At 27.0% G+C, this 27,994-nt stretch overlaps 1 long non-coding RNA gene across 1 annotated transcript; it reads right to left on the bottom strand.

Annotated features, from left to right (window-relative positions):
* On the bottom strand, positions 1-27,994 carry LOC142328969 (uncharacterized). The gene is made up of 3 exons (XR_012757392.1): positions 27,896-27,994; positions 27,764-27,811; positions 1-466 (listed from the first exon to the last, which is right to left on the bottom strand). It is a non-coding gene; the product is annotated as an uncharacterized LOC142328969 (long non-coding RNA).

Below are 27,994 nucleotides of genomic sequence, written 5' to 3'. Positions count from 1 at the left end.
TGTTGCCTTTAAATTTTGATGGATTACTATTGATACATATATACCAGTAACTTAAATCTATAAAAATAGTTTTTAGATTGAATTATAATAAACGCAAATTAAATATTTTATAAAGATCTCATCTGAATGCATAAATGAGATGTTTTTGTTTTGTTGGTTGTTTTATTTTGTACTCTTATAATTTACTAAACTTAAAATTCAGAAAAATTTGATAGATCTATGCTAAATATAAATAAAACAAGTAACATGCAAAGGATTTTTAGTATAAATTTTTAGTGTAAATTACATATTAAGAATTATTCTATTAATACATTTCATACCTGCATTAAATAATTTCAACAAAAAATAAAATTAATCAAGAGAGTACTTTTCTATAATTCTGAATGGAATCTGTTTCTGCAGTTTTTCCAAATCCTTTAGCGTATGTTAAAAAACTGATAGATAATCTAATAAGCTCCCCTTCAGCCTAAAATGTAAATATAAATGTAAATCATAACTGTCCTTTTAAGTTAATGTAAAATAGTTGATTACTTTAATTCAACTGAAAAATCCATACAGTAATTAATTCTATAAATCTGCTGATTTATGTGGTAGATTGGTAACAAATCAACGTTTTATCCAGGATCCCAGGTTCAAATCCTGGTCAGGCACAGCATTTCTCATGCACTACAAAATTCCATTTCCATATTCCCATATACAAACCTCAAAGCTTCCATTTCAAATTAATTCATCAAGAAAAAAAAAATTATTAAACTGTAATTAGGTTAAATACTGTTATTTACATTAAAGAAAAATAAATTTCAAATCTTAATTTAGAAGTTAGAATGAGAATCCAAAATGGTAGTGTTTTTATGGGTAATGAAGAGATTGCTTTTGAATGATGTCCAAAAGAAATATAAGGAGATCTTGTACTGGTATGTTACACACCAATTTTGACTTAAGGGACAAGTACATCAGCAACAGTAAGCAAGGATGAAGCAAAAATTTAAATCTCAGAAATGATGTTCTTGAAGAGATTCAGTGGAAACATATGTAGATGGATAAAATGATATTTTAGGTAGTTACACCAAACTGTAATATGAATTCAAAAAAGTAATTCAAGTAATAGAAAAAAAAACTCAGCATCGTAGATAAAACTACTTAGCACATAATAAGGATGGAGAATGAAGAACAGGTTAAGAAGAGTTTTCAGAAAAGGGAACATGAAAGGTGTCTAAGAGGAAGAGGAAGGAAGAGATAGACAAAATGGAAGAGTCTGGAATGTTTAAAGACTGCTAGAGAAAGAATAGAAGCAAGTCTGGATAAAAGGGAATTGAAGGAGAAGAAATTACACACAAAACAAACATAATTATTATTGAAAAATTCTAAAGAATTACATTTTTACAATAATTATTTTTGTCAATTCTGGTTTGATGTTATTCTTCACTCCTTTCTGTTTTTTCTGTTCGGTGCTAATCTTTTAATTTCTAAACATTTGCATACTCAGTCGTGACATATCAGGTTTGTCTTAAAAATATGTTTAATCTGTACAATATTTATTTTCAAAGTAATTAACAATGAGCGCTTTAAATTTTTCCCACAACATAGTTATTTTTTATTTACTTATAATTTTTTAACGATAAATTCCAAACATATTTCTCTTCTGAGTTAATTCAAGATCTCTCCATGGTTTATGTTTCATTACACATGATTTTTTAAATGTTTTTGCCAATTATAACTAAATAACATTCATGAATTTATAGTACTAAAACAACAAAAACTTTTACAATGAACAGCTTCAAAATCCTAAACATATTTAGCTGTTTATTGAAGTGTGACATTTTAACACAGCTCTAACTCTAATGTTTTCCTTTTTTATCCCCAAAACATAAATATAATTTTAGATAAATTGTTCATATCAAGAAGTATAGCTCATTCAAATAAGTGAATCATGCATGCGCTTCATTCAAAATAAAAATGTGAGCACACACAGCAAGCAAACCAACACACCATGCTTTTTTGTTGAAAAGATTACATTACAAATTATCTCTACATTTAAGAAGCATAATGTTACATTTTTCTTTTTCCTAAATTTATAATTGAAGAAGTTGTTAAACAGCATTAGCAAAATATAATAATAAAAAAAACTTAATTGTGTAATAACATCATTACTAATAAAGGAGCTATATAACTGATCTATAACAATCTTCTAGAAACATAATTACATATTGTTAGGAAGTGAATCATTTTTTTAATTTTTTTTTTGTCTTCAGTCATTTGACTGGTTTGATGCAGCTCTCCAAGATTCCCTATCTAGTGCTAGTCGTTTCATTTCGGAATACCCTCTACATCCTACATCCCTAACAATTTGTTTTACATATTCCAAACGTGGCCTGCCTACACAATTTTTTCCTTCTACCTGTCCTTCCAATATTAAAGCGACTATTCCAGGATGCCTTAGTATGTGGTCCATAAGTCTGTCTCTTCTTTTAACTATATTTTTCCAAATGCTTCTTTCTTCATCTATTTGCCGCGATACCTCTTCATTTGTCACATTATCCACCCATCTGATTTTTAACATTTTCCTATAGCACCACATTTCAAAAGCTTCTAATCTTTTCTTCTCAGATACTCCGATCGTCCAAGTTTCACTTCCATACAAAGCGACCCTCCAAACATACACTCTCAAAAATCTTTTCCTGACATTTAAATTAATTTTTGATGTAAACAAATTATATTTCTTACGGAAGGCTCGTTTAGATTGTGCTATTCTGCATTTTACATCGCTCCTGCTTCGTCCATCTTTAGTAATTCTACTTCCCAAATATCAAAATTCTTCTACCTCCATAATCTTTTCTCCTCCTATTTTCACATTCAGTGGTCCATCTTTGTTATTTCTACTACATTTCATTACTTTTGTTTTGTTCTTGTTTATTTTCATGCGATAGTTCTTGCGTAGGAGTTCATCATTTTTAAATTATTAGACTTCTTTTTTGCTCTATTACAACAGTACAATTTTGATAAATTTTAGTGTTTGCTAAAAAAAAGCTGATTAAATTAACACATTTTGTTATAAGAAGATAAAATATTCCCTCTTTGTGTAATGCTCATATTCAATAAACAAGGTATTAAAAAAATGTTAGAGACTAGGTAAAATCTAAAGCCAAAGACTGCTAGTTAAACAAAACTTCAGTAAAACATATGCAATTTACAGATACTTTAAAACTGAAAAAAATATGAAATTTAATAGAAATTATCATACATATTCTTCAATTAATTTGTTGATCATCAAGATGAAACATGAGCGCACATATTTTGTTAAAAATTAATTTTAGATTTTCTTCTATTAGATCTTTTCTAGAACTAATTAAACAGTTCTTTGCTTAGTGAAGTTATAGGTTACTCTTGTTAATAGTGCCTCTCTTAAGAAGTTGTTAGGAAACCTTTTATGATTAAGCATCATTAACAATAACTACACAGAAGAAGTCAGTACATAATTAGCTCCCAAAACAGAATCTTCTGGAAAAACAATTTTCATGTTATTTGAAAATTATTCATTTATAATCTTTAATTGAACTCTTACTTCAACCTTTCTAACTGCTTAATAATTGATTAAAACAATACTATTTGTGAAAAAGAAGTCATTCTGAACTCAGTCAGCAGCAAACATTTCAGCCAAGGAAGGAACTGTATAATAATTCTGAAATGATTTCACTTTTGGTAATTAGTTGACACATTTTCTATAATATCCATTCATTTTGTTATTTTTCAGCTCAGTTGATTGTCATTTATGAAAATAAGTATTTTTCAAATTTAAATAATGGGATTTTAAATAATAAGATTATAATATTGAATTAAGTAATAAATACAATATAAAATGTATTAGGATAAAGATAAAGGTAAATTTAAATTGGTTTTATTATTAATAAATCATACATAAAAGTTTATACTTATTCTGTTTAAGTTGTATTTTAAAATTATTCAAGAGAAAACAGAATGCATGATAGGGACAAGAAATTAGTTCCTAATAAAAAAAATGAAGTTGGCTTGGTCACGATTCATGATGTTTTAAGCTGTCACTCAAATATTATTAAGCTAAGAAATATTGTAAATCAAAACTAACAACCAGGAAATTTGAATGAATGAAATCTGCCAAAAGAACCTTTTTTTGTAGGAAATTCATTATACAAGGTTACTTTTCCAATTAAAAATTAAATAAAGCTAGAATTAATTAATTAAACAATTAGAATTAATTATAAAAGCTAGAATTAATTAAAAAACTAGAATGGCAATATTTATGATAAGTATTTACAAAAATTGAACTTGCTTTTGTTGTATTTATTGCATTATCAGTCAATTTAAAAATAGATGACATATTAACAAATAAATGTGACCTTTGTTAATAAATAAATAATTATTTTATACAATGTAGGATATAATTATTTACTATGTAAATAATAATATCAGAAATAGTAGATGTGCATTTCCCAAAAATCAAAAAGGAACTGCTCCAGTATTTGTTTGACATAACAAGAAAAACCAAAGAAAAACAAAAAAAAAATTAAGTAGTTAAGACAATATTGATACATGGAAATATTAATAATGTAGTTATGTGAGATTAATAAATAAATAAAAACAGTATAGAGTAAAATAACAATTTTTATCATTCACTGATAAAAATTTGAGTACGTATCCAAGAACACGTTAATTATGAAGAAAAAACCAGCTTTATACAGTCATATTACAGTAAAACCTCTCAAATTAGTCACCTTCCATAATTTATCATTTTTCTGAAGGTGTGTGTGTGCGTGTGTATGTGCGTGTGTGTGTGCACTCATGCACATGTGTGTTTTAACATACTTGTCCTGTTTGTTTAGCAATTGGATCAAAGTGTTGTTGAAAGCTTAAAGCAACACTACAGGAGAATATTTTGTGATGAAAAATACAAATATTTTTGGAAGAATTATTATAATGGCTCAAAGATATGATGACATATTTTGGAAAAATCACTGAAATAATGTTAAAAAAGCATTATGGTCTATATGTAACTAGAAATTGGTAGCGGTAGGTTTGAAAATAAAGCAGAAAAAACTATTTCATGTCAGAATTAAAAGAAATTTATTAGAATATATCTGTGACTCAAAGAACATCATACGAAGAGTTAATAGTGCAGATGAAATAATGTGCTGGGTACAAGAATTTTAAGGGGAAATATGAGTAAATTGTCATATATGTCTATAAAAAAAAAGGTATATACTGAAAAAACTATACAAGAGAAAGATGGACAAATTGCGTCAGATGGTACAAGAGGTAGAATGAACTAGACCAATCCATAGGCTGATCTATTGTGAACTCGTCATCGCAAATCAGCTGATTTCGAAGTAGAGAATTCTAAGTTCAAATCCTAGTGATTTCCTAGTTACTTTTATACGGATTTGAATACTAGATCATGGATACTGGTGTTCTTTGACATTTGGAATTCAATTAACACAGATCTCAGGAACGGTTGACCTGAGACTGTACAAGACTGCACTTCATTCATACATATCATCCTTATTCATCCTCTGAAGTAATACCTTATGGTTATTACGGAAGCTAAACAGAACAATAGACTACAGCAGCTGTACATCAGTGCTACACTAGCACTGTTTGTGGCGAGAGGGGGTACTAATTATACACTATACCCATTCAGCCACTTGTTTATTTATAGGAATTTGTTTTGGAAATATTACTTTTTTAATTGTTTACAAATGTGTTTAAGAAAAATAAGAGTTTAATTAGGAAAACTCATGCTGAGTGTAACCTTACTCTACAGCCTCACTCCCTTGACCTTTTAAGTTGAAAATGTAATGGCATCAATCCACCCCCCCCCCCCCCCCCCAGTATGCAGAACTAATCTGACCAAGTTTGATGAAAGTCAGGAATGATGAATAGATATAATGTGATTTAGGGTGCTACATCTAACACCAAACACACACAAATACATATGAACATCTGGAAAGTTTCCATCTAGTTTTTTGGGTTCCTTGTGTCAAAACTTAAAGATCCAGTGAAAACCTCATATGCCCAAATTGGACCGAATTCCATACCTTCCCTTTTGTAGCTATAGCTCTGTTACAGTGCTAGGAGGGAAAGTAAAAGTGGATACCAGTGTACTTTGGTGTTTGGGGTTCAATTAATCACATACTTCCAGAATGGTCAGCCTGAGTCTGACCATTAAAACTACACCTCATTTACATGTCATACATATTATCATCTCATTTGGCCATGTGGGGTTGCTTATTTTTTCAGTAGTTGAACAAACTGCAACGTAAAAAATTTCATTTTTTTTATGAAAAAATGAAATAAAAAGATCTTAACAAATATTCTTGTTTAAAAACATTAAATTTTTAAAAATCAAAAACATTTTAAAAAATCATTTTTTAATTTAATACTCTAAATGTCTTTATGGCTACTCTCACATTACTAAATAATAGCTCTTATTTTTTAAGAAACTCATTGGGTAAAATAATCTACCAACTAATCTCTTTAAAAGGTAAATTTAATGTGGGCATCTCGTATCCTTCCTAGATGAAAAATAATCTTTGGTATTTACTAGGATGAATTTTACTCAAGGAAAAATTAAATACTAAAAAAAATTAAAATAACTGCAATAAATTGCTGTATTTTGTTACCATAGATTACTTTAAACATTTCTCCAAAATCACAGATAGAAATATTTCCATATTATTTTAAATATTTATTTATTAGTTCACTGAAATAACTACAACTTTTATTTACTTTACCTTTTTGCTTGTAATGATAATGAGAAATTCATTTCATATTTTATGAAAAATATCAGTACTGATTGTTTGGGATTCAAAGTAAAAACCTTTTGGGTTAATAAGACGATATCTATCTCTATATTCACATTTAAGAATATGAAAACATTTAGGATAACAAATTAATAAAAGCACTGTAGGCGGTTATATATATTTCGATGGCAATATATTAGTGCATGAGGAATAGTTGTATAAACCTTCGTTAAACTAAATCCATCCATATTACATTACTTCAAAATTAAATTAAAAAGAATTAATAAATTAATACCTTTCCTGAATTAATACCTACTATAGTAATACCATACGGTGGCTAAACAGAAAAAGAGAGAGGTGAATGAAGCCGAATTAATAAAATTATTTGCATTACAAGAAATTCACCATCATATGGGGAAGATTAACAATTGATCAAAGTAAAAGGAAATAATTAACATCTTCAAACAATAAAAACTCATAAATTGAAAAAATTTAGTTTCATGTGTGTTTTCTGACATGTATATTTTTTCAAATTTCTCTCAATAAACTTTCTTTATTCTGTATTTTTCGGTTGAAAAAGATTATATAAACAACAATATGAGTTTGATCTATATTAATGTAAGAATAGATATATATTATTTTGTTTTTTATTTTCTTTAAGTTTACAATTAGGCTACATTACCTTTATTTAATTTTTTCAAATAAATTATAACAATATATAAGTTCAATATTTATGAATTTCCAATTAAATTCATCATAACAATACAATAATAAATTATTATCAATAATAAAAATTGTAACACTTACTACTTAAATATTTTGTTTTTTATATGAGCACTTTCATAGTGACCACCACTTCATCAGATTCAAATAAAAAACTTTTTAAATTAAAAACTAATTAAAATAGCAAAGAATTATTTTTCTTCTTCTACGTCAATAAATAAATGAATATTAAACATTAAATAAACATTTATTTATTGTGGAAGATAAAACATACTTCTTTCTATTATACGTTTTATTTAAATTTGATGAAGTAGTGATCACTTAGAGAGTGCTCATAAAAGAAACAAAATATTAAAGCAGAAAGTGTTACAATTTTTATTATTGATAATGATTTACATGTAAGTGTATGTTATATTATTCATAAATTCTGTATTCTATAATTTTCTCATTTCATTATTTCTATTATCTGAAAGGTGAAAAATTGTGCTGGTTCAACTCTATTTAAAAACTCATTGATAAAATAATAAAATAACATGTATGGTAATACAATAAAAATAAAAACCATCAGTCAATTTTATATCATTTTTTTAAAGAAATTAGAAATTACTCATAGAATTGTGCTTTTGAAAGTTAATACAGAATCTTTTATATCACCTTTTTACATTAATACATGAACACAAAACAATAAAATGTGTATCAACAATTATTTAAAATTAATAAAAAGATTTTATTTTATGAAAAAAATATTCCTCTGTCAATCAATTCTTTAATTAATACTAATTAAAGAGATAAAAAAGAAAACAGAGTTTTCTACATCCAATTCAACGTATACATAATTTACATGTTCAAAATAAATTTTCAATAATATCATCTGAACTGTCAATTATTTCATAATAATTTTTTATGTTTGATCTATTTCCCTTAACATTATTCTACGTGTTTTTATTTCAAATAACTAATATGGACTTTAATCACATCTTATTTTTTTATGTTATAACTAGTTCATATATATATAATTTATCTTATAATGACGTGATCTATTCGGTATTTTACTGTTTACAGATCAGAACGAAAGATTTATTTATTTATAAAACATTTACATCATCTACACCAGTATAGAAGCTAAATATTAATTAAAAACAAATTTTGTGAAAGCATAATTCCATGCGCATAGTGAGTCATTTTTATTCATTAAAAAAAAAATAGTTGTATTTTGTCATGCTTATCTATGAGCTTTTTTATTATACTAATTTCTTAACACATGCCTGGGAATGTGTTACACAAAATTATGCAAAAAAAAGTTTTTTGTATAATTAAATGATTGACAACATTTAATTATCGTTTGTTTTTATAACAATAAAAACGATTTGAAAAACTCATTTTATATGTTTTTAGGTATTCATTTTTCCAGAATAATTGATTAATATCATCGGTCATTACATAATGAAGTCCCTTTTTTTCTCATTGAGTTCTGACAAGATATACTTAAGTTATGATAAGATTTTCTTATTATATTCAAGCTTGATTAATATAACTGAAATTTAATTTTTAATGGTTTTATTAGTTCTGTAAATATCTCTTTATGTGAAGCATGATTTCAAATTTATTTAGGCAATCTTTATACTAAACGTTTATGGTGAACATTCTAAAAATTTTCAAACACATTTACAGTCATTATTAGGAAAGTTGGTTGGCCATATCATTTGCATTCATTCTCACAATTAATTTCTTAAAAATAGATGATAATGTTTGAATTTTTTTATTTATTGGCCTGTGAAATGATTTTTTTTTTTAAATCAGGTTCAGGTAGAATTAGAAATATACAATCTCTTCAATGAATCCCAGAAATAGTACAGAGGAGTATAATTGAAATACGAATATACCTGTATGATGGATGAGAAAAACAGTCATAAATTTAGTCCTTTGGAAAAAACCTAAGCTTGTGTAAAATTTTGTACTGTAATATTTCTTTAAATAGATATATATTATTTTGTTTTTTATTTTCTTAGAAGCATGATTTCAAATTTATTTAGGCAATCTTTATACTAAACGTTTATGGTGAACATTCTAAAAATTTTCAAACACATTTACAGTCATTATTAGGAAAGTTGGTTGGCCATATCATTTGCATTCATTCTCACAATTAATTTCTTAAAAATAGATGATAATGTTTGAATTTTTTTATTTATTGGCCTGTGAAATGATTTTTTTTTTTAAATCAGGTTCAGGTAGAATTAGAAATATACAATCTCTTCAATGAATCCCAGAAATAGTACAGAGGAGTATAATTGAAATACGAATATACCTGTATGATGGATGAGAAAAACAGTCATAAATTTAGTCCTTTGGAAAAAACCTAAGCTTGTGTAAAATTTTGTACTGTAATATTTCTTTACAAGCAGATGATTTCATCATGAGCTAAAGAGAGATGTGGAAGAAATTAGGGCGAGGCAATGAATTTACTGTGGTTTAGATGGCTAGGAATAAGGAAAGATTAGTAGTATTTACTTCCTTTTTTTCAACAAATCCTTGACATTTTGAAAAATCATAAAAAGAGTCAAAAACATGAAAAAAATGCAATCATGAAAAAATTACACATTATTACCTAAATATAATGTTATGAATTATTCCATTTTATGAGAAACTGGTGAGGAAAAGATTCATAATAATAAATCTTATGATGAATTATCTATTTTTATATATTACAATGACATACAGGTGTTATTTTTAAAAATAAGTCAGTATAGAATGTGTTCGTATGTGTTTAATATATTCTTAGATTATAAATAAATAAAAAGCTCTACCAACAGCTATACAATAAAAAGAATAATATGTAAATTTCGATCACTTTTTCCCCGAGTAAATATTTTATAATATAATTTTATGTATTATTAATGTCAGAAATATATTTGTGAGCTAGTATGGATGTTGCATAGTTGCTGATGTTTATAAAAGTTGTTATACAGTTGCTAATGTGAAAAATTTCCTGCATATCAATATTTATATTGTATTTTTTTGTTATTTAGAAGACTTTTCAAATCCCCTATACTTATATAAAGGCTACCTATATTTATACACCTTTTTATGACCTTATTATCTCTTTGTTTGTTAAATGATTCACTCAGCTAAAGGTTTTGTAACACTACCACTTTAATTTAGTGTTAAATAAGAAAACAAAAGTAGGAAAACAGGAAACTTATTTATGATTGATCTAAAACATATATTATGCAGTAGTCCTTTTCAGTGGTTAGGCTCATGCAAAAACAAACTGGATTGATCCAGTTTGATTTGATTGGTATGTCATTCTCATCTCATATAAAGTTAAAGTATCCATTAATCTAACTTTTCCAAAAATAAATAATTAAAAAATGCTTTCTCACAAAAGGTTAACTCAAGTTAAGGTACCGCATCCAAAAGAATTCTATTTCATTAAAAAAAAAAACCTTACTCCTAAATAAGATTCTTAAAACCTAAAAAAATAATTAAATTTCTTTGAGTACTTTCATTATTCATCTACTAATATTAAATATAACTATTAATTTTTTATGCAATTGAGATGTTTAATATGTGCTAAGATATTTGCAACTTTTTTATTTTATTGTGAATGTAGTTTCAAAGTATTTTTACTGTTTATGCATTCGTAATGTAAATCATTACAGTCTAAGCACATTATTTTGAGTTGATAAAAATTGAAATGTTTTTTTAATAAACAATGATCAAAGAGAGGCGATGCTGTGAGTAATTAAACATTTTTAGCGTTGTATTCTTTTTAAATGTTCAAAGCTCTTAAGATGTACACGCTTGTCAATCGTATTTTCCTTTCAATATACGTAGCAATAACGTTTTCTTATCTGCCAATCAGGATAGGTTTTAATCCTCGTACGCTGTAAAAAGTAACCAATGAGAAACAGTATAACATTGCCTTTAGGCAGCCATGACATTCAATATGGCATCTGTTGTAGTTGTATTTGTGTGATCGTAACGAAAATGTCTTTAGTTTTGAAGGAATCATAATAAACATTGAAAGGACCGACGTTATAGGTTTGTAATTCGTAGCAGTGTTTAATTATACTTAAATTAATTTACCTGTCATTTTGAATCGTAAAGTTCTTCTATTAAACCGTATTGTAATCATCGGTAGGCTATGAATGATAACTAACACGTCCACACACCGATATAAAAATTTCGTTGATAAATTATTTTTTCTAGTTAAACTTATTTTCAAGATACAGTGGCCTTTAGTGTTTTATCGTTTACTTGTTTCCTGTTGAATTACTGATTGTCAATGTATATTTACATCGCAAATATATGTTTTTCAAGTCTAACCTGATTACATGAATGTGCATATTTTTGTGTAAAAATGTTATTGTATTCCAAAAATGTTAACAGTTGTCTTAAATAATGCTTAAATTAAATAATTAATATTATATTGCTTTAGATTGAACGTTTAATATGTAAGTTAAATCAATTTATCTCCTAAATTTACATTACTTTTACCGATTTTACTTATACTATGTAATGTTTCGTTAAAGCAACTTTTAGGTTAACTTAAGTTTACTGTGAACAGAAAAGAAATTCCTTAATCTTTTTTTATTTCTGAATGTATATTTTTAGTATTCATGTTTTATAATTACAGAAAATCGTTAGAGCCACCCGTTTTCAATTAAAGGTCATTGTTTTCTTGAAAATATGTAATTTAATGTTTATTTTATTATCGTTTTTATGAAATTTTGAAAATATATCAAAACCTTTATTACTTTTGATATTTTTAAAAACTGTGTTTACCTTAAACTGCAAATGTTTGTAATTATTCCGATTAATTTATAATTTGTATAGGGTAAATTAAAATTAAATAAAATATTTAATACTTGCATAAATTATTTACTTAATATTTTACTGTTACAATTATTTTAAATCTAGGTTTAATCATTTTTAATTTTGTAATTTGGCTAGTATATTAAGTTTTCAAAAGATATCTTAATAATATGTATGTATTAGATAATTTAGAGTTAATTAGTTTTTGTTGTAAGTTATATTTGATATTGGAATAACAAGATTTAAGTACTACAGACTACTCTACATCGCACACCACAAATAAGTTCATCTTTATCATCAAATTCTTATTCATCAGCATTCAAGATTGTATTAATTGTCATCTTAATCGTAAAGTGAAAAATGTGTTTAATCGTGTCGTGTTTATTACAAAATAAAAACTTTCCATCATCAGCAGTGAGGATGATCCAGATGTTCTTTGGATATAAAATCAATTATCTGGTGAGTTGTATTTTTTATAATTTATTCATAGTATTCTGTATTTGTTACTGTGTATTAAAATTATGGTTTATAAAATTAGTGTCTATAACATTTTATTGGAATTTGGTTGGATTAAACTTGTCAGAAAATATAAATGAAATGTTTCTTTCCTTATTGGAACCTAGTTATCAAGCGTAGAGTTTTGTAATCCAGGATTACTTAAGATTATAGAATTATTCAGGATTATTTAAATGATTTAATTACGAGTGGAGTGCTAAATAAATTAAGAGATTTATGGTATTATATTTTAAATAATTTTTGTTAACTGATGGCATCAATCACTAAAGAATTAAATACTAGTGGTATGCAGTGAAATTGGACCTACACTATATTGTTTGGTATTCTATACAAACAAGTCTATCAAAAATCATTTTAGCCAGAGGCATTTTATTTTTTTCAAAGCCTTCAATTTCTGGTTTGAAAATAATGTGCCCAGAATTATGTACAATCACGTTATAAGCCACTTTTGCTTAGGACTCAGTATTATTATTATTTATTACTAATTTTTAATTAAATTAGTAATAATTAGTTAATACAAATGTAAAATATTATTTTGATTTAATTTAAGTGAATATATCTAATATTGTTAGGTTTAAATTTCATTATTTATATATTTGTTTTAATTTGTTATAAATAAGTAACTAAATTTTTGTAGATAAACAATACAGAACATGCTATAAATTAATTTTTTGTAATACCTTAATTTTTTATTGTAACTTATGAATTTTACAAAGAAGAAATGTTGATAAATTTTATAAATAATGTTTTTGTAGATTACGTACTAATTAAAATTTTTTTTACTGCATTTTTTGTCTGTAACCTTTTTCTACTGTTTTTTGATGTTAGGCAAGTGGAATTGCTTAGTTCCCTGTCCCAAAACTAACATGTAAGTTACCAGAAGAAATGTGGTATGGAAATTAAAAGTACGTTAAAAATACTACGCCTAATAATGATTTGAACCAAGAATCTCCAAGTATTTAAAGACAGATAAGTCGACTGTGGAGATGAACCTTTATGGCATGTAATAAAGGCATTATCAATAGTGCAGGTTAACTTATTTTATTTTTCAATTGTTGTAATTTTTATCCATTCTTTACTGATGTTTATCTCCCCCGCACATTTTTTTTCTACGTGCTTCTGTTACTAGGTAAAAGTTGTGTAGAGATTTCAGAATGCCATGGTTAAGTGATAGCACCTCTTCTTTCATTTGGAAGGTTCCAAGTTTGATCCTGATTTTCGTATGCTACAAAAGTTATTTTACATTTTAAGCAAAGAAATAATAAAGATCAGATAGATAGCTGTAATTAGCTGTGAAGATGTGGTTACAAGAGTGTGTAATTATTAAATCGTGTATACCTCAATATATGCTTTGTCATCCATAATACTGAACTATTACCAATAAAGTTGGGTTTTCATTAAAAAACACATCATCCATTATGTAATAAATCTATCCTATGAAGTAGGTGCTTTGAGCCTTTGCTAGTCTGGTGTATGATTTAAAGAAATGTACATGATTTAAAAATTATATAGGAATTTATAGAATATATGAAATTTTTTTGCGTATAACAATTTATTAGTTTTATTATTCTTATTCCAAATATTTACAGTTTTATTTTCAAGTTTGTTTTTATATAATTACTTAAATTATCTAGCCATACAATTCAGTTTTACAGATGTTTTAAACGATGTCAGCATTTGTTATTTATGTGCTAAATTAATTTTAATACTTTCAAGTAATTAAAAATATTTTTTGAATAAAGTTGCATTTAAATTATTATTAAAGATATTATTATTTTTGTTAATGCATTGTATTCAGTTGATGAATTCCATTCCTTACAGAACTTGTGTAAGATTATATTTGAATAATAAAGCGGTATAATATTTGCATATAGTTTTCTTTAGAAAATTGATTAATTGATTATTATTATTGTATTTTTTTTACCCTTTCTGTGCTTCTTTTTTGAAGTACCTTTGTTTTAATTTTTAAATAAATTTAAAAACCTAGCTTTTTGCTGATAATAGTATTTAGGGAAAAATTTCCATAGATATAAGTATACTTGTTTTGTTTGCATATCCCTTTTAATTTTTAACAATTACATCGTACTTTAAAACCTTAATTTGATTAGTACAGGGTTTTACATTATGTTTTAATATTTTCTTTTGTTGTATTTCTTTACAGTAACTAATTGAATCTGATTGTAATGACAGAGTTGAAATTTAAATCATTATCTTGAGTTAGCTGTCTTTTAATTTTAGGCCTTTAAGTCTAATTCCAGACTTAGATATACTTTGATCCAGATATTTTTTAAAAACTATTCCAATATAAATTCTAAAATGTATTATTCAATTTGTATCTCAAATAAATATTGCAAATGGCGGTGGAGTTGATAATCTGTTTTTAAAATAAAGTAAAAACCAAAAATTCACCAAATATTGCTGTTGTAGAAGAAATAACTTAATATGATTTGTTTCTATTACAAAAAAAATGATGGAGGTAGTAATTTCATGATATAGTTTTGTCTTCTGATTACATACTCATATTTTAGTTATGTGTGTGTGTGTGCACGCGTTTTTCTTTTAGATCGTTATGTATATCTATAGTTTCGAATGTTACTTAGCTTGAGCAAAAATATTGTTTCGGGTATTTGACCCTAACACATTGCAGTTGACTATTCTGTTATAGTTTATTTATATTTGAATATGTGTACTTTTTTATAGGTGAATGTATACTATGTACTCGCTATGTTATTTTTAACTTATTGCCGGGTGTGCATTCAATGTAAAAGAGTGGGGTTACTGTTTAGTATGAAATCTTAGCAAATGGTTGAATCATAAAAGATCTGGGTCTTTTTTTATTTTTTGAATGTTGATTTTAAAGAGCTGTAAGATTTTTGTGGTGTGTGTGTGTGTGTGTGTGTGTGTGTGTATATATATATACACACACACACACATGTTAAAAAAATTATGATTCTTTTGCCAATAGAATATTCTATAAAATAAAATTTTAAAAAGTAACAGAGATGAACGCCTGATTAAATGAGCTACTATAAAAGGTTATTTTTTAATTAAAAAATCCCAGCAAATTTTAGGAATTATTTCCAAAGATTGAGTAGTATTGTTTAAATATAAATAATATCAACTGTTTTGATTTTAGTTTTCATAGATACTATTTATTATTTTCATAGATATATTTATAATTTTCATAGATATATTTATATGTATAACTGTGTTTTTCTGTTTATTTTTATAAGAACAATTGTAAATTTGATAGTTGTATGTTGTTGTGGAGATCTTGACTGTTTTTCTTGATTGATAAGTGTTATTTTAAAGGCATCATTTTGCAGCTGAATGTTGTTGAATGAAAAATCAAATTTTTTTGGTATTTTCCCATTAATACATTTGTACTACATTTTACTTTAATTACCGAATATATAATCGGTTATCTATTGTTTTGTTTCATTTAACTTATATTTATACAGATTTTAAGTTTGTAATTTATTTTGTACATGCTGTTGCTTGTTCAGGCAAGCAAAAGTAATAAATCTTTCATCTGGTATTCGGTTTGAAATTATAATAATCCAAAATTTCTACATCGCTCCTATCTGTATTTATAAACAAAATATAAATTATTGCGCTTTAAAATTTGATGTGAATTAAGAGATTTGTTATCTTTTTCTTCCTGAGCCAGCAATTCAAAGAGATTGCCTCTATGTAAAGTAGCTTAAAAACTTTATATAAGCGTTTCAAATAATTTAAATAAAACAATAGTAGAATAAAAACAGCATACAGCAGTAGTAATTAAAATAAAATGCAGTGTGTAATTAGTGGGAAAATACCCAATTTTATTCAATTGTGTACAAATAGTTTGTTTTTAAATATATAATTTAATTTTATAGAATTATATAAGCCCGTATATATGTTTCTGTTAAAGACTTAATCGCAAACAAGTAAATCGGTAAAACGGCATAGTTTCACTAGGGGAAGTGTTCCATGTTGTTTCTTTCAACAACTGAATGATATTTTTTTTTTAACATGCCAAGCCTGTAACAGTTTAATTAACTTCTGATCATGAAAGTGTTACTTTCACCTTGTTAATGCATAGTAGTAGGTGTAAAATGAACATCATTACTCAAACAGAAAGTAGCTCTATCTGATATTGCAGCTGTTATATTAGTGTAACCTTTTTGTTTTTGAAACAGTGGCTTTACTTAGTAGGAAAAAACTACCAAGGTTCATTACTATTATTATTTTTTTTAAATTTTATTTGATAATTAAAAAACCAAAAGAGTTGGAATGTACAAATTAAGATGAATTATTTATTTTTACTGTTGAAATTGTGTGTTCATAGGATGAGAATCCTTTTGTATAATATGAGTAGAAATAATGCCGCTTAAAGTAAAGAAGCTTTTGATATTAACTACACAACATATTTTTGTCACAGTAAACTGTTTTACTCTGTATATTTATAATGAATGTTATCTACCTATAAAACATCAGTAATTAAAAAAAATTACTGGAATCGATTAGATTTTTTTTTTCTCAATTGAATTAACGGTGGTCTGTTATAGTTATATTTTTAACATATGTCAGTTTCTTAGTTGTTTTTTTAGTGGAATTATTGAACTAGGAATGAAGTATTCAAATAATTTTTTATTTGAGTAGCATTTTAGAACTATTTCTTATCGTTTTATTATTTGAGAATTCTATTTGCAGTAGTTGAAAGCAATTTGTGATTTCTTGTTGATAAAAATTAGCATTATTCTGAACAGTTCTACGATTTAATTTGTCTCAAGTTCAGATCTAGCTAAAAATGTAGATATTTAAAAAAAATTATTTATTTATTTGAATATCGAAGTTAGCGGTGATGTGAAATTGTGACTTGACAAACAGAATTATCCTAAAATTTGGTCTACTTGACTCAAGATTTTTACTTCTTTCATTTTATGAACATTATCCTCATTTCATGGAAAGATTAATACGTATTATTCAATGTAGAGAAAGAGATATGCTTTAAGTTATAAAAATTAAAAAAAAAATCAATATTTTCTACAAAAAAGAAATAAAATCTAAGACTACCTTGATTCTTAAACAGTCATCACTAGATATTGAGAAATTAGTTTATAAATGGGTGGACCACATGCTTAAATTAATATGTAATAATAATAATAATAATAATAATAATAATAATAATAATAATAATAATAATAATAATAAATGAGTAAATAAATAATAATATTAATTAAAAATTAGGATATATAGCGCAAACTAAAAGAAAGATGGAGATTTTATAATGTGAAGTCATTTGGTTGATTATAATGGATTTACAGAAAAATTGGTGGCCCAATATTACTTGGAAATTAGTTAAAAAATTAGTTTATTACTAACCAAGGTTTTAAGAAGAATTAAATGTCGGGTTACTTTGTTTATTACCAATAACAGGAAAACTTATTGTCGAATAACAATGTTAACTATTGTTGAATAACAATAGAGGGACAACTGCTTTTAGAATTCTGAATTTATTAAAATTATTTTTGTGAAAGTTTTTCTTGTGTAATAGCATAAAACAATTGTCCATTAATTAGATTTTATGTAAGGAGGAAATGTTTGTTTAGTTGAAAATTTATGTTCTCATGTCAACTTTTATTAAATAAAATATTTTATTTAATATCTAGTTTTTTTTTATGTAACCCTTTTTTAGATGCATTTACACTAGGTCCTGGTGGGCAATTTTAGTTAGAATTGAATCTGAAGTTTAAGATGTTGAAGTTGTTTTTAAGTTAACTTTTTACTTTTCTCTGGTTTGTTAAAACGATTTATAGCTTTTGTTTAACATTTATTACTTTAATTTTATTAACATAGGTAGACATAGTCTTCTTTTAACAAATCTTAAGTATTGTTCATTATTATTATTATTAAAATTATGATTCGATTTCACATCCAGAGAGTTGTGGGTCTGAGTCCCAGTTAGGCTTCGCATTTTTCATATACTTCAAAATTTTCTTAACCGATAGGATGGTTAGCCTGTGGTTGTTAAAGTAAATAATAGTTATTAGCGTAATTTTTTTAATACCAATTTCAAAGTACCTAATGATAGTGATTGTAGTATAGTTTAGCGATTAAAATGGCATTTATTTATATTTTTACATTTAAAAAAGAAAAATTGTGAATAATTTTTGAGTATTTTATATTTTTAAATTTATTATTTTATCCGTGTTAATTTTTATTTGCTGTTCTTATTTAGTACATAAATGAACATTTTGTTTTGTCTTCAGTCATTTGACCGGTTTGATGTAGCTCTCCAAGATTTCTTATCTAGTGCCAGTCATTTCATTTCGATATAACCCGTACATCCTACAACCCCAACAATTTATTTTACGTATTCCAAACATTGCATGCCTGCACGATTTTTCCCTTCTACCTGTTCCTCCAATATTAAAGCGACTATTCCAGGATGCCTTAATATGTGGTGTATAATTCTGTCTCTTCTTTTAACTATGTTTTTCCAAACGCTTCTTTCTTCATCTATTTGCCGCACCTCTTCATTTGTCTCACTTTATCCACCCATCTGATTTTTAATATTCTCCTATTGCACCGCATTTCGAAAGCTTCTAAGCTTTTCTTCTGAGGTACTCCAATCGTCTATATGGAAGTAAAATTTTCATATACGATTGGAGCATAGCTTTATATGGAACATATACTTTCAAAAATGTTTTCTTGACATTTAAGTTAATTTTTGATGTAAACAAATTATATTTGCGACTGAAGGCTCATTTCCCCTGTGCTTTTCGGTATTTTATATCGCTTCTGCTTCATCCATCTTTAGTAATTCTACTTCCTAAATAATAAAATTCTTCTACCTCCGTAATCTTTTCTCTTCCTATTTTACATTCAGCGGTCCATCTCCATTATTTCTACTACATTTCATTACTTTCATTTTTGTGAATATTTGTGATAAAATGAACATTATGTATATCAAATTTTTGTCTTACTTTGAAAATTAATTTATCAATTATTATATAAGAATTAAATGTTCCTACAATTATTTCTTTGGTCTTGTTGATAAGCTGTATTACTTGAACTTTGGTCGAGTCGAATTTTATATTCTGCATACACTTGATGATTTAATATGAAAACATAATAAAAACCAAGTTTACAATTGTCAAGATGAATCGAGGATTATTTTTACTCCAGAATGGAAAATGCCAGATGTTATGAAAAATCTGCATCAAGATTATCGGAATGAGTAACCGGTTCTTTTTAGATATATTCATTTATATGTACATAATCGAGGAAGATATATATGGCGGTTGCATTTTAATCGGTTATGATAATTAAATATTCAAATGCAATCAAAGAATGAACTCTTTGAAAAAGAATACACCTTAAAGAAATTAAAAATTTTTCACCGGATTTGTAGCATCAGCGGAATTACAATGTTTAATACTTGTATATGATAATAATCGGATCGAGTCCAACCACGGTGTAATGTCATATACAGTTTTGTCAGGTATGAAAATATATTTAGTTAACAGGGTGAGTTCTGTACAAAATTTATTGTCTTTGTGGTGGCATTTTTATTTAATAATATTTGAAGTAACTTGTGAATTTGTACACCTGTGAGTCTATGCATATGTGTTTTGCCATTCGGTCGTATGGTTTACATTTTATTTTATAGTTGTATGTTTTTTAAAGAATGAATTAATTTAGCTAGTCTAGATTTCTAATGGTTTATATTATCCATATTTTTTAATTGTGTTCTAGAATTCCTTCAGATTCATTTGTCCAAGCAAGTGTTGTGTACTGTGGTATATGTAATATAGAAATTTAATTATTTCAGTTTTTTCTGTTTGTTTTTAATTTTCATGGAATGTATAAAATCATTTTAAAATTTTACTGCCACTCGGTTGAGTTAAAGATTTAAATAATTGAAAATTACGTATTTAATAAATTTGTTTCCTTTTAAAATAAACAGTTCGTACTTTTTAAACATATTGGATCTTCTCTAAATTTTATTTATTTTTATCACGATCATCACGTATTAAGAATAACATTTTTATTCGAATAAATCCAATAAACAATAAATATTTCATTTTTCTATTAAAGGTATTGAACGATACTTGATTTGCGTAAAAGAGGTGTTTTATAAAGATATCGGTTTTTTAAAATATGTAATTATGTTGATTCAAAAAACTCTGATGTTGTGAATGTTAGCCATATCTAATACTGCATTTTATATACCGACTTTTTTAATGCTGTTATTCCATAGTTTATTCCATATTAATTGATAACCGATTTGTAAAGGCTGGAATTGTGTGCTTGTAGTTGCCGTTGTACAATTATGTCTATCGATACAATGTTAGTGACTAAAATCTGTTAAAAATTCAATTTAAAATATACTCGTATTTTAGTGGACAGAGTTATTTTTTTTCTTTTCCAGTACTATTGTCGGGTTAAACTGTTCTTTTTTTTTATTTATTTATGCGGTACAAAATAACTGTTACAACCGTACTCATTAAAGAATTAAAGGATCTAATTAAATGACGTTTTAAGTGCAAGAGTTCTAAAAAATCTTTCAAAAAAAGAAATACAAGGATATAAAATGAAGTAGGAATATGCGATAAAATAATTAAAAATAGTTTCTTAGATATTTATAACAAAAAATTACGAAATAAATACAAATAAAAGTTCTAAATAAAGTTTAGTTACGACTAAGTCGGAACTACATTACATGTACCCTTTCTTTTTCCTATTTAGCCTCCGGTAATTACCCTTCAGATAATACTTACAGAGGATGATGATTGTACAGTCTCAGTTCGACCGTTCCTGAGATGTGTGATTAATTGAAACCCGATCACCAAAGAACACCGGTATTCACGATCTAGTATTCAAATCCGTGTTAAAATAACTAACTTTATTAAGACTTGAACGCTGGAACTCTCGCCAAATCAGCTGCTTTGGGAAGACGCGTTCACCACTAGACCAACCCGGTAGGTAATTATAGGTACCCTGTATTTTTAAATTTCTATTGTAGTAAAATGTTGGAAAGAGACCGACATTTAGTCGATACCATTATAACATGGTATCGACTAATATGGAATGCAATTCAGTGAAATGTATTCGTTAAATTTCTTTTTATAATTTATTCTCATTTTCTTTGTATTGTTTTGAAAAAATTTTGTCAAAAGCTAATATTTTAGATTCTTTGTAGCGTTTAAAATCTAACTATTGAAATTTAATTGCAGTTTTTTTAATGAAATTTTATTTAGAGTAAAAGACAGATTGATTTGTTTTTATGCAGGTAACTGATTTGAGACTAAATAAATGTTCAAACTAACACGTTATATAAAACCGTTTTGATAATGTAGGATTATGTTTATGTAATTAATTTCTAATAGGATGTTACTGTTGTAAAATACATATTAGTTATTTTTTTTCTTTTTTTCTTACATTAATACGAGTTGTTTCCCTTGATTTCTTTGGATGAGGAGGGATTTTATTTATTTAAAAGTATTGTTGTGTACTAATCGGTTTTCCTTTACTATTAAATCGTCTACTTTAAAAGATAAATTTTTTACATTAGTAAGATTTGTCCTGGAATAAACATTGTGGATCTCTTCGTATTTCTGTAGTCAAACAATATGTACGATCTATATAAAATTCTTTAATTTGATTTTGATTGTTAGTTATGTCTTCGAAATTATTTGTTAAAAATAAACAAATTCAAATGAACGTTGTTAACATCCATTGTTTTTTAAGTTTGTCAAATCCCCATTGGGAACAAATATTTAATAATCTTTATTATTGGAAGTTGATCTTGAAAAATGATCGTCTTTATAGTGGAATTGACGGTGAATTTAGTCGTTTGTAATGTATTTTTTTTTATATTTTTGAATTAAGATGTTCTTCAAACGTTGCTGTTGTATTTGCCTTAAATTCAGTTCCTCTTTATAAACAGTAAAGTAACAATTAATTTTATGTGTGTCTTTTACCCAACTGTTTTTAAATTAAAAATTAATTTCGATTTCTGCGGCTATTTTATAAATGATGATCCTAGGAATAACTCTAGAAATATCTTCTCAAGCGAAAATCTTTAAAATTCAAAATTTTTTATCACATTTTAAAATCCTTTTCCCACCGTAACCAATTGCAGAAATTTGAAAAAAAAAAAATGGTGTTTATATTTGATCGGTATTTATAGTTTTCATATAGATTTAATAGTTCAATTTTTCATACGTATTAGCATAATTTGTAATATTGTCAGGTTTAATTTGGCCAAACTTATTGACAATGAGCCACGAAATGTGTAATCAATCGGCTTGAATGTTAAACAACTCGTGTCCTTACTTTGGAACCATTAATTATTGTAAACATTTTAACGTACAGTTTTGGTCAGTTGACGACAGATAAATGATTGATTGTATTATCGGTTTTGTAGGTGAACCGTTGCATTATTGATTTTGAGTGTTTTAACTCTTAACTCTTTCTTAATGAGGATATTTTAGTTTTTCTTTCGTCGATGACGTAATTTTATAATTTCTAAGTTTCTTATTCACGAACTGATTATTTTATTTGTCATCTGCGAGACACGACCGATTTGATTTTTTTTTCTGCTCTGAACTGTTTTTCTCCCATCACGTGTTGCATCCTAAATGTTTTGAGGTTTTTTGTTTCGTATATCCTGTTTCATTGCTTTTTTAATTTTATATCCCGCCTATTTTCTTTTATATAATGATGAAGTGACAATAGAACTGACGAAATATAAAATATCATACTAAAATTCTCGTAGTCTGTTTGTAAGAATTTTCTACAAACATATCTGAAACTTCTTAATATCATTTATACGGAAGAGAATTCGTGTTTTATGAATCTGGAATGTCAAAAAATTATCGTTTCGATTTTTCTTGTTTTACAATTGCTGAATTTATTCTTGGAAAGTGTTATTACATTCTATATTGTAAGTTCATCGAGAAAATTCATAATTTTATGTAGCCTTTATTAAATTTAAACAAATAATTTAAAAAAAAAACTATTCGTTTGGAAAGTACGAGAATCTTTTACATTTTTTTTTAAATTTGGTTATAATTTAAATTTGAGCTTGTATCATATCGTGTCATTAGTTTTTCTTTCCAATCCGTATAGCAATCTACTGTTGGATTGTCAATCACGCCGTGACGCTTTTTGACCTAATTATTACTATCAACATCTACCGTCTAAAAAAAATCTTTAATTTAGTTTACCAATGGTATAAGAAACGTTCTGTTTCAATGAAAACCGTGGTGGTTATAATAAAACAAAAAAAGGAGTTACACTGCGTGATGGAACCGGTTAAACGAATCACCGATTGAAATTAAATCGACGATCGAGAAGCTTTTCCTGTCTCAGAAAAAACTTTCTTATATATTCCTTCCCGTGCGATCAGAGTTTACCGCTTGATTTTCTCAAAATGTTTTCGGAGTTTCTGAACGATGCTATTCATTCTATCGATTACCGTTTGGTTCAAGTAGTTTTATGATAAATCTACGTTTTAGCACGTGAAACGAAACGATACGATCAAGAATGTCCTCAAGTTTGAACCAACGCATTAAGATACCAAGGTCGTTTTCCGTTTGATTTTTCTACTCGCCTTCAAATCGTAGTCTAGGAACCAATGATCACAGATAATTTTGTGCAAGAAAGATCTTGAGATCTGAACAAAAATGCTTGTAATCTTTGAATAGTAAATCGTCTGTACTAAATTTTTTGTTGATTTATACTTTCTGGTACGAAGTAAAGGAACTCCTGTGATCGCGATAAATTTCGGTTGTCAGATTTCAACAGAAACATCCATTTTTACCATCCCTGAATCTATTTTGACTAGTTTTGGCGTGATGTCTGTACGTACGTATGCATCTTGCATAACTCAAAAACGGTAGGATGTTGAAATTTTGGATTTAGGACTGTCGTAACATCTAGTTGTACACCGTTCCTTTTGATTGCAGTCGACTGAACCAAAAGTGTCCGAAAAAGCCCAAAATCCAAAAAAAAAATTTGATTTTGGACTGTTTCTTAACTGCAGTAATAAGCCCTCATTGAGAGCTTTTCAACAATAAGTGGTACATATTTTGATTGGTTCCAGAGTTACAGCCGAATAGAATTTTAATTAATGAAGTATTTGGATCTTACAAGGCACATCGGTTCGAATGAGACTTCATCTCCTTTTTTTAATGTTTTTTTAATTTAAATATATTGGTTTGTTAATAATTGTTAACCTGTGATCATAAAAAAAAATTATGATAAATAATAATTCAATAATAACAATAAAAAAAAAAATGAAAAAATGTCAGAAGTTAATTAATAAAGTAAAATTTTATGTACTTATAAAAATGAGTGTATGTAATTTATGAGGAGTACAAGGAAGTCCTGTGGTGTCCACATCAAATTCTTTTTTTCAGTTATTTAGTTGCACAAGAGAATTGTCCAGAACTGTATCTTGAAAATTCGTTCTTAATTGAAAGTAAGGCACAGTTTTGTCGCTCTTCGTTCATTTATAACCTCAATGCCATCCGCTTTTTGTTACTGGCTTAAATTTAAATTGCATTTAAAAACCGAATCGCTTTTGTAATTTTAACATAAGGGGGAATTTTTTTTCACGCGTTTAAAACGCTGAGAAAAATAGTTATTACGGTTTTTAAACGTGGTTTAGATTAATTGACAGACGTTACTTTATCAGTATGAATTTTTACCGAGCGCTGTGCACAACTGTTCTTTACTTAAAGGTTGTTTTTCGTCGATAATATATTTCTAAATGCAAAATTTGTGTTTATACATATCTATTATATTATTTCCTGTTTTTATGTTTTGTATTTCACGTACGTATTACGTTTGTGTAACTAAACAACCTGAAGTTATTCGTCGATTGAAATTATCGTAGTCGTAAAGTAATTACTGTTGTACAAGAATGCTTTCCTATTTTAAAAGCATCGCTTTTAATGACGTCAACGACATCAAACGGTTGATCGATTTCAAAATCTATAGTACAGTTTTTTCCCGTACAAATTCTTCTTTAGACTTCTTTTTACAACTGTCTATCCTGGGTCTTTTAAATTAGCGCAATGTTCGTCCGATGCATTTATGTTTTTTTCCAGATTCATCCTAAAACGTTTTCAACTTGAGTATCCTTTTATTATTTAGATATTTAAAAAAAATGCTTGTCTTTTATTGTTATAGCCTTTTTTTTTTCCTGTTTAGCCTCCGGTAACTACCGTTTAGATAATTCTTCAGAGGATGAATGAGGATGATATGTATGAGTGTGAATGAAGTGTAAGTCTTGTACATTCTCAGTTCGACCATACCTGAGATGTTTGGTTAATTGAAACCCAACCGCCAAAGAACACCGGTATCCACGATCTAGTATTCAAGTCCGTGTAAAAATAGCTGGCATTACTAGGACTTGAACGCTGGAACTCTCGACTTCCAAATCAGCTGATTTGGGAAGACGCGTTCACCACTAGACCAACCCGGTGGGTTTTATTGTTATAGCCAGAATAGGTATATTAAACGGGAAGGTGTGGTGATTATGTCAAAAATGAGGTATCATATTTTTTTGCAAATCTTTACGTTTTAGAGTCTAATTAGTTCATTTAGGCCTTAAAAAAAACAACATATGTATGTACGTCACAGTTCTTTTGGGCTTATATCTCAGGATTGACCAAACCGATATTCCTCGAATTTAGCTCAAATATTTCTATATATATAAACACGAATATTAACTTAAATGCAATTTTTTTTCCTCTTGATGGATAGAATTAAAAATTATAAGACATACTCTGCTTAAAAGTATTATCTTTATTAATCTCTTGGGTTAACCAATCGAGTAAACAAATTTATAAATTAAATTCGCTACGTTTCACTTAGAATTCTGTAAGCTTCCTTCGTAGAAGTCCTCCTTAGTATGTAAGAGAATTTTGTATGATGTGTTTATGAATATGTATATTGTCACCTGAGAAAGCTTAGAAAATTCCAAGTGAAACGTAGTGAATTTAATTTATAAATTTGTATTGTTTACTGGTCAACCCAACAGATTGATAAAGATAATATTTTTAAGCAAAGTATGTATTGTTATATTATATATATATATAATAAGACATATTTTGCTATACAAGACGATCAGAGCTATATATAAATATATATGTATAGCTTTCATCGTATTTTTTTTTTTTTCAATATTCATTTAGAGGTTATCGCGAAAAACCAATTTCGATTTTTTCAGAAGCATTTTAGAGAAAACTTTAACTAAATTTGATATCTAAGATGCGTATATAAATAATCTAAAAATTATTTTTTTCAAAAATCAACCTTTACCTCTAAAAATCTCCTTTCGGTTTGAATATTTTTTGAAATTTTGTACTTCATATATAGCACTATCAAAAAATGTCTACAATTTTTCAAAATTATAAACCCGGACCTAAAATACAGAAAAGTTGTTTGAAAATTTTTTTTTCTTATTGTAGTCTTTATTGAAGGAAGGTGTTAGATTTAGAGAAAACTTATTTATATGAATATTTTTAGAAAAGTTTTCTTCAAATTTATTCCCCACCTCTTAAAAATATATAGTTTATTTATTTTTTTTTTTTCACTCGTAACTCTTTTAATTTTTAGTATTTATAGCCGAGAAAATCATGCGATACTTTGCCAGCTTTTTTTTTCTTCTTGCCGAATAACCGGTTCTCCGTACCTGTTTTTGTGAGGTTATTTCTTATTTACTTTTTTCACCGATTATCATTTCGTTTTCTCGACGAGCCGTGATGCATCTAACAGTTGTAGGTTACAGGTTAGATAAATACTGTTAATAAATAAAACAGAGGTCGTATTATTAAAACGGCGAATATTTTTCAGCTTCGTAAATTCCGTAGATAAACCGCTTAACTATTTATAAATTAATAAAATTATAGATTTTACAAAATTTTACTACGTACCGATTTAGTTCAATCTAATTTGTCGAGAGAACACCAGGTTGATTCGTCCTAAAATAAAAAAAAAAAAACACACTAGTAAATTTATTAATGAAAAACAACTGGCAATTTAGTATACAAACAGCAGAAACTAACCTCTTCTTTTGTACTGTTCTGTCACGCGGATGCAGTCATCTGCTTGATGTTATTTATTAACGGACGACGCATTAATTATTATCACAGCGCTACTGCGTA

The sequence above is a fragment of the Lycorma delicatula genome, chromosome 8, assembly GCF_047948215.1.
Source record: "Lycorma delicatula isolate Av1 chromosome 8, ASM4794821v1, whole genome shotgun sequence".
Classification (NCBI taxonomy): domain Eukaryota; kingdom Metazoa; phylum Arthropoda; class Insecta; order Hemiptera; family Fulgoridae; genus Lycorma; species Lycorma delicatula.
Note: the sequence above shows the minus strand (reverse complement) of the source record. Positions and strands in the feature narration are given on the sequence as shown.